We start from the raw sequence: 9,523 nt of genomic DNA on the forward strand, positions 1-9,523 counted from the left end.
AGGAGAGGTGAGGACCAGGAGCTGAAGAGCAGGCATTTTCAATGTGGGTGCTTCTGCGAGACACTGTGCCTTGCCATCTCCTGACATGACAGGGGATAGAAGCTTGTGGTAATGACCCCCCCAAAGATGTTATTCATTTTTGAGAGAGAGACACAGAGCATGAGCAGGGGGAGGGGCAGAGAGAGAGAGGGAGACACAGAATCCAAAGCAAGGTCCAGGCTCCGAGCTGCCAGCACAGAGCCTAACAAGGGGCTCGACCCCACGAACCACGAGATCATGACCTGAGCCAGTCGGACTCTTAACCAACTGAGCCACCCTGGTGCCCCAAGATGTCCATGTCTTATTCCCCCGAATCTGTGAATGTGTTAGCTTGCATGACAAATGAGATTTTGCAGCTCTGATTAATTTAAGGATTTTGAGATGAGATTATCCTGGATTGTCCAAGTGGACCCCATGTAATCACAAAGGCTCCTATAAGAGCAAAGCAGGAGGGTTAGAAGAGAAAGTTCTCATGGGAAATAGAAATGGAAAAGGGGGAGATTTGGAGACACTACCTTGCGGGAAGATGGAGAAACCAGAAACCAAAAAAGGCAGGGACATCCCAGAAGCTAGAAAAGACAAGAAATGTACTCTCCCCTAGAAGCTCCAAAAGGAATTCACCCTGCCAATACGTTGATTTTAGCCCCATACGATTCATTTCAGGCTTCTGACCTCCAGAACTGTAAGATCATAAATCTGTGTTGTTTTAAGCCACTCAGTTTGTGGAGATTTGTTGCAGCAGCAATAGGAAATGACTACAATCCCTCACTCCAGAACTGGCAGGAGTGAAGAGGCCTGAAGGCCCCTGGGTCTTACTACAGATGCCCTGACCCGCAGCCAGCTCTGTGCTTGGGCCCCTTTTCTGGGGACAGCTTTTCCTAGCACCACCTGAGAGGCTGAGAGCATGGTCTACTCTACAACGTTCTTCCCCCTTTTGGAGTTTTCTCCATCTGCTCCAGCCACGGGTTCTGCAGGTCTCTTCTCCCCTCCCCTCCTCTGCATTAGCCTTGAGTCACCCCAGGCCAACAGGGCTTCCTGTGTCCTTGATGAGAAACCACTGTTCTTGGACACATCTCAGCTGTGCAGTTTAGCTCGCTACAACCGAACTAGTCAGCGCAGGGAATGGATCCCAAGTGAGCCAACTGATCACCAGGCACATCAGGCAAACTTGTGTCAATTCCCAAATTTCAGGTGCAAGCAAAAGGATTGTTTAATAAGGTGCCGAAGGTAGGATCTTTAATTGGACAGTCTTCCTAATCAGACAGCATTGCCAAAAAAGGTCCCTATGCCTCCATCTAATCCACCCCCATCACTGAAATTATAGTGTTTACTTCAGCATAGGCTCTAGTTCGCAAAACTATACAAAGGAGAATGGACTAGATTGTCCTTCTCAGGAACCAACTACTGTACCATGATCTGTGATCTAAATAGGCCTCAGAAAAGGGTTCTCTTCATAGATTTAAGCTGCATTCTGGCATTAATCCCGTAGAACCGAAGGCCCTCTGCCCTAGAGTTCTTTCCGGAGTCCAGCGAGCCTCTAGAATTTACAGGTCTGGCTTAGCCAGTAAGACCAAGATTATTTTCGCATGACAGGGCGAGACAAAGAACTCTTAATGCTGCCAAGCCTTCATCCAATCTTCAGCTGATTTAGTTTTTATAAATCAAACCTGTACTTACTTTCATCTCTTTTTAGCTTGATTTATTCTTTGAATCTTTTATTCCTTTCATTTTTACTCTTTTGCTGTATTTACTCTGTATTTTTATTATTCATACTGCTTTCTTGTCTTCTTTCTCTTTAGGGATTTATCACTATTTAATTTTATTTGATTATTTTATCCTGTTTTTATAATTTTTGTGGTTTTAATATTCTTTTTTGTTTTCTACTCAGGTTATTTTTTGTTGTTGTTGTTGTTTTATCTGTTCTGTTTATCTAACTTACATCGTTGGAAAGAGTAAGGACATTATCTGCAGGAGTAACACACAGTCCAAGCAAGAAAGTGTACAATGTTTTCTCCTCCAGGGACCTACCAGTTTGTTCTACGGGTAATTTCTGAAATGTTAGTAAGAGTTACTAGCAGTCTGCTTCTCAGGGAGAATTAACATGAAGTACAATATAGAGTCTCACTGAGAACTAGGGGCTTAAGTTCTCCTACTGGGGAGACAAAGTGTCTACAAGGACATACTAAAGGGAGTAAGAGGTGAGAGGCTCCGTCTTCCCCTCAGAGGCACTGCTGGGAAGCTGATTCCACAAAGAACACTCTGAGTCTGACTGTTCCAAGGACTTTCTTTGGAAAAGCACATCTGATTATTTGTTTTTAGCACTTATCATGGGGCATCAGGGTGGCTCAGTCAGTTAAGCATCCAACTCTTGATTTCAGCTCAGGTCATGATCTCATGGTTCATGGGATCGAACCCCACATCAGGCTCTGCTCTGACAATATGGAGACTGCTTGCGATTCTCTCTCTCTCCCTCTCTCTCTCTCTGCCCCTCCCCAACTTGCACTCTCTCTCTTAAAATAAATAACAACAAACTTAATAATAATAAACTAAACTATTAGTTTAGTTTATATAAAAATAATACTTATTTAAAATATAAAAGATATTAAAATATATTTATATTTATATTTATATATTTATATATTTAATATTTATATATTTAAATATTTATATATTTAAATGTTTAAATATTTATATTTATATTTAAATATAAAAAAATACTTATTTACTGATCAACAAACTAGTTCTATTGTATTACTGGATCTACAAAATAGATTCATTTTAAAACAATTTTTAATTTGCTTTAAAAAGTTAAAATGACATATGTCTGTGTACATTGAACAGCTCTTAACTCTTCTTTAAATGAACATTAAAAAAAATGAACAGTGGGCACCTGGGTGGCTCAGTCAGTTAAGCATCTGACTCTTGATTTCAGCTTAGGTCATGATCTCACGGTTCTTGAGTTTGAGTGCCCCCTTAGGCTCTGCCCCTCCCCTGCTCGCTCTCTTTCTCTGAAAATAAATAAGTAAAACATTAAAAAAAAAAAAAAAAAAGAAAATGAGCAGAGTATTTTTGGAACATATACCTGTGTCTAGTCCTGTGTCACTGGTATGCTACTGAATGCTTTGTTTTATGTAATATTATCTTTAAGTTTTTCATAAAATTGTCTGCAAACTTCAAAATTACATTTTTATGGTTAATAACTTGATACCTTTAACTGACTCTTCTTAGTAGACTATTATATATTTAATTTAAAAATACCTTCTCAGGGTGTCTGGGTGGCTCAGTTGGTTAAGTGTCCAACTTCGGCTCAGGTCACGATCTCACAGTTTGTGGGTTCAAGCCCCATGTCAGGCTCTGTGCTGACAGCTCAGAGCCCGGAACCTGCTTTGGATTCTGTGTTTCCCTCTCTTGGTGCTCCTCCCCCACTCATTCTCTGTCACTCTCTCAAAAAATAATAAACATAAAAACAATTTAAGGGGCACCTGGGTGGCTCAGTGGGTTAAGCGTCAGACTTTGGCTCAGGTCATGATCTCAAATCTCATGGGTTTGAGCCCCATGTGGGGCTCTGTGCTAACATCTCGGAACCTGGAGCCTGCTTCAGATTCTGTGTGTGTGTCTCTCTCTCTGCCCCTCCCCTGCACACTCTGTCTTTCTCTCAAAAATAAATAAACATTAAAAAAAAAAAATACCTTTTCCACAGGTGCTGAGTTTCTTAGAAAACTGCGAGCAAGATCTGCTAAATAGAAGATATTAGCTTTTTTCTATATTTTCTTGGATTTAAGTGTATAAAAATTCAGCCCAAATATGCCCAAAGATATTCTCTTTTGGCTTTTATTTAAAATATCTTTATTTAGCTCAACGTCACTCCTTATCAGGGAAATACAAATCAAAACCACACTCAGGTATCACCTCATGCCAGTCAGAGTGGCCAAAATGAACAAATCAGGAGACTATAGATGCTGGAGAGGATGTGGAGAAACGGGAACCCTCTTGCACTGTTGGTGGGAATGCAAATTGGTGCAGCCACTCTGGAAAACAGTGTGGAGGTTCCTCAGAAAATTAAAAATAGATCTACCCTATGACCCAGCAGTAGCACTGCTAGGAATTTACCCAAGGGATACAGGAGTGCTGATGCATAGGGGCACTTCTACCCCAATGTTTATAGCAGCACTCTCAACAATAGCCAAATTACAGAAAGAGCCTAAATGTCCATCAACTGATGAATGGATAAAGAAATTGTGGTTTATATACACAATGGAGTACTACATGGCAAAGAGAAAGGATGAAATATGGCCCTTTGTAGCAACGTGGATGGAACTGGAGAGTGTGATGCTAAGTGAAATAAGCCATACAGAGAAAGACAGATACCATATGGTTTCACTCTTATGTGGATCCTGAGAAACTTAACAGAAACCCATGGGGGAGGGGAAGAAAAAAAAAAAGAGGTTAGAGTGGGAGAGAGCCAAAGCATAAGAGACTCTTAAAAACTGAGAACAAACTGAGGGTTGATGGGGGGTGGGAGGGAGGGGAGGGTGGGTGATGGGTATTGAGGAGGGCACCTTTTGGGATGAGCACTGGGTGTTGTATGGTAACCAATTTGACAATAAATTTCATATATTGAAAAAATAATAATAAAAAAATAAAACTCTAAAAAAATAAAATAAAATATCTTTATTTAATAAGTATTTTGTTATAAGGCAACAGTTATCCAAAAAATTATATAATTATTTTAAATATGTCACAAAATTTGGATGCTAAAAATTGTAGGCCTTCTTGTTTTCATCCCATTTTGGAATAGAATATAAACATACCTAAGTAAAATCAGAAGCCCCATCAAAAGACTCTTCCCTATGAAAGAGATATTCCAAGCATTATTTACTCCCTCCCATACTTTGTCTTTTATTTGAAGTGTTCAGTCCTCAGCAGGCCCTGACTTCCTACTTTTACCTCCCAGCAACTTAAGACCATCAGCAACTCTGCTTCTCCTTCATCCTCTTAGATACACCTTCCTATTGCCTTCTCCCTCACCTGGCCCCTCTCCTCCTCTCTACTCTCTCCATGCTGGTTTCCTCCCTTTTAGCAAAAACAGAAACGTAGCAGGAAACCACAGCTCTAGCTCCATAGGACTTCCTGGCTACAATACTCAAAAGCAACTGACAGTAGTTTCCATAGCCCATCCTAATTCCTGGAAGAAAACACTGGATTGGTCTTACTTGGTGGGATGTTCCCCTGTTGTACTTTTCCTGGACACATTTGCCCTTTCTCTGCTTTGCTCCATACCCAGGGGCCTGGCCCCTATAGGAAGTATTTCCCAGGGTCCCTGTCAGCTGGCTTCTGGTGAATTTGGCCAATGGAAGGCATTATTGAAAGACTGGAGAGAGTCAATGAAGGGGAAAGCAGGGGTACCTCCCCCTGTTGCTCTGCAAGGGTGGTGTCTCAGGGAGGGAATGCATCTTTCCCGTGGCTCCAGTTCCTGCTGTCAGGGCTTCTCTGGTTCCAGGCTCTGCTTGGTGATCCTGGCTGCTGTGTTCAGGTCAAACCACCTTCTCCCTTGTCTCTCCAAGCCCAGAGGTAGTAAGGGCTTCTTGCTATTGTTAGTCCTGGGTTGCCTTCTTGCCCTCTTGAGCTTTGCAGCTCTTCCATCACTTGTATAACCAATTACCTGTATTAAATTTCCTGTGTTTTGAATACTAAAAAATACTTTAGGCTATCCTGGGATATCCCGCTGGAATCACCTGGTCTAGTCATCTGGGATGGTAGGCCAATGTTGTGCTCTTCCTCATCTTGACCAAGGGGTAGAAGCAAGCAGGCAAAGTGATAAACATGGACCCTGCTACTGACTGTAATAAATGCAGAGCTAAAGGGGGAGCTAACAGAGCATCAAAGACCCTGGAAAGAAACAAAGGTCTTCAGCCCCCAATTTTCTTTCAGCCACTTGACCTTGGTCAACCTAGCCAAGAGGGATTCAGAGGCTACTTGGTATCCAGATTTCCCAAGGCTAACATTGGTGTAACCTAATTCTCCATCTGGCTTAGCTAGGAACAAATCATTCTTTGTCAAGTGCAAAGTTGCTGCTTCTTTACACACAAAGGGAAACAGGCAAACCCTGTGAATTGTCAGTTCACTCATAAATCTCAAGCGTGAAGCTTTTTGTTGGCAAAAATGTCAAATATTTGTGAGTTCATAGCTCATTAAATCGATCTATCATATGTTTAAATTAATGGAGTTTTATTTGCAGAATAAATGCACACTTGCTTCTAGTAATCCTTGTAATAAAAATAAAATCTGTCCCAAGTTCCTTAGCTATGGGGTAATTGGTATCAGTCAGAAAAACTCAACCCCCAGAAAGAGAAGTTAGCTAGCTCCAGATTTGTCAAGGTTTATTTATTGCCCTCTTTGCACTCCAAACCCATACTGGGAGAATTACCTGTATTTGCAAGGTTTTCTTTCAAGGAACAAAAAGCTCTTCACAGGACAGGCAGGACTTAAAGTTCATGAAATGGAAAAAAAAAAAAAAAAGACAACAACACGGGCTGTTCAGGCATTCAAAGGGAAAGAATCATTGGAAAAGTAAACACTCCTATAGTGGTCAAGGCGTAATAAACCATGTGGCACCAAATGACCCGTATTTGGGGCAATTCCTGAGTAAGAAAATGGAGAAAGCAGTTTGAAAGTGTGTTCCACAAGAAGACAAGATTGTAAAGCCTTTTAGATAAACTGGGGGTTCACCTGGCGCCCCCCAGCACACATTTTCATCTAGAGGAGAAAACGAGTGCAAACTGGAGTGCCCGATCCCAGTGTGTTCTTTAGGCAGGAACTCCATCTAGTGGTTTTCACTAGAAATTACCCCACAGTCTTTACACACACCATTTCCTTTCACAGACTTGATGAAGATAGAGAAACAATTTCCTCTTGTTGCTGGCAAGGTTTGCTCTGAGCCCACTGAACCTGGTCCCTCTGTCACCAAGAACTGTAGATTTCTTAGCCTCCATATTTTGCTGTGTCTTCTCCATTCATGGAGGTCTCATATACAATTTATCTCGTTGCACATAGAAGAAAAGGAAAAATGATTCCTAATGACCAAGAGAAACAAAGGTGTGTGTGTGTGTGTGTGTGTGTGTGTGTGCGTGCGTGTGCGCGCGCGCGTGTGTGTATGTGTGTCAGGTTTCAGGTATGCTGAGAAAGCCCAGTTGTAGAATAGAGTGGGCGATGGCATTTGCCAAAGGAGGGGATATAGGATACATCTCAGTAAGAACAACAGGAGAATGAATGGATGGACAATGAGAAAAGCTGATGCACACACAGGCTTGCAAGCATGGTGCGTCACAGGACTGGGAGGAAGAGTATGACCAAAATGAGACAAATATCAATCAGGATATTTAGTTCCTGGCCCTCAACGAGTGACCTCAGGTGGCCAGAGCTCCCTGCTCCTATCAGCATGTGACTTTGATTAAGTACTTCCCCATATGAGCTTCTGACATTCGTTATCAGTGTATTTTAAAGTTCCTTTGACCACATATACCTTTGTGGTTCTGATAAGTGCTATGGACCTTCTTCTCCTATTTTATATGTAATTTTTCACACAATTTTGATGGTTTAAGGATGTCTCCAAAACCCATCACCAACCTCTAGGTTCACTATCCCATCAATACCAGGCTTGTGACAATTCTTAGTACTGGTAGTCTTCCCCATTCTTTAAAATTTCCTTACATTCACTCATCAATGTTTTCTAGTCCGTTCTTTGCATGCTTTTGCACATCACACAATACCACGGACTCTGCTTCCCCATGACTGTGGTTCCCTTTTGTGTTTCCCATTATTCATTTGTGTCATTTCTCTCTACGTGCTTCTTTTATCTGACACGTTTCCTTTCAGCTACACTGAGAGCAAACAGCGTTTTTAAAGGAAATCTTTATGCCCCTCAAGGGAGAATCAGAAAACATGACCCAGGAAAGCAGACGAATGATAGTGAGTAGCAAAGGAGTTCTAAAAATCCATGAGCATGTGAAAATTAATGGAGAGAGATTCAGAAAATTACCAGTTAAAGGCCTGTCAGTTTTAAGGCAACAGATTCCTACTTTTATGAGCTTACTATTTTCAAATGCTAGAAATCTTAGCAGCATAGCTGTGGTGATTGTGTGTGGCAGGATTTTTTTTTTCCCCAAAGAAGACCAAAACAATAGCTCTCATGCCAGAGACTCTTGCTAAATGTAACATTGGCTCTCTTCCCATTGAAAGGCGAGTCTATGTCCCTTTTCCTTGAATCTGAGTGGTCTAGGACTTACTTAGCACCAATAGAATGGAGTGGAAGTAAATTCCAAAGCTAGGTCAGAAAGGGTGAGGTTCCCTCTTCTTTGTTCACTGAAGTGTCTGCCCTGGGACCCTCAGTTACCCTGTAAGCAGTCCACCGATTCTGAGGCTGCCATGCTATGAAGGAACCAGACTAGGTCACATGGAGAAGCCCTGAGGCTATACAAAGAGAGATATCCGGCTGGTCCCCAGATGCTATAGACACCTACTGCTCTAGTACAGCCACTAATTGACTAAAATTGAATGAATGACTCTGGAGCCATCCATCAGAACTTTTCCCCAAATCATTAATTCACAGAAACCAAGAGAGATAATAAAATAATTGTCCTTTTGGACCACTAAATTTTGGAGGAATTTCTCACACAGCAGTAGACAGTGTAACAGAATGAAAGACTTAAAGCAATACCGAACAAGGCAGGAATCATTCACATGGGAGCACTACTGTGGGATCACCCCGCATCATGCTGTACATAAACACGTGCTCAGATCTTCTGCTGGTTCCCCTAAGCAGGGTTCCTTCTGGAGTATTCTCAAGCTCTAGTAAACACTCTCTTTTCATTGACCCTGGCTTGATATTATGATACTATGCCCTGACCTATAGGGCCTCCCTAACCAACTCAATTCTGTTTCATTTAACAGATATGAACATAGCAGAAGTATTTGAATCAAAATCTAATGGCTCACCTATCACCCCCATCTTGGTTTCCTCTTTTTTTATATACTTCTCTTCTCAAATTTTCTATTAAAGTTAATGTAGTCATATGGCTTACACAAGTTGTAACAAAACAGAAGCTAATTATCTTAATTTACTATTTTTACACTTCCGACATTTTATCGTTTATTATTTTATTTTGATATTTATTATTTATTATGACCATTTTTGACATATTTTATGAGTATAGTTGACAATAGTACATTAGTTTCAGATGTACAACTTAGTGATTTGACAAGTTATACATTCTGCTATGTTCACCACAAAGATAGCTACCCTTTGTCTCATTACATTGCTATTACAACATTGTTGATTGTATTCCTTATGCTCTGCTTTTTATTCCCGTGACTTACTTATCCCATAACTGAAAGCCTGTATCTCTCTCTTCCCTTCATCCGTTTTGCCCAACACCTCACTCCCTCTCCTCTGGCAACCATCAGTTTGTTCTCTGTATTTATAGTT

Source organism: Prionailurus bengalensis, chromosome D1 (genome assembly GCF_016509475.1).
Source record: "Prionailurus bengalensis isolate Pbe53 chromosome D1, Fcat_Pben_1.1_paternal_pri, whole genome shotgun sequence".
Lineage (NCBI taxonomy): Eukaryota > Metazoa > Chordata > Mammalia > Carnivora > Felidae > Prionailurus > Prionailurus bengalensis.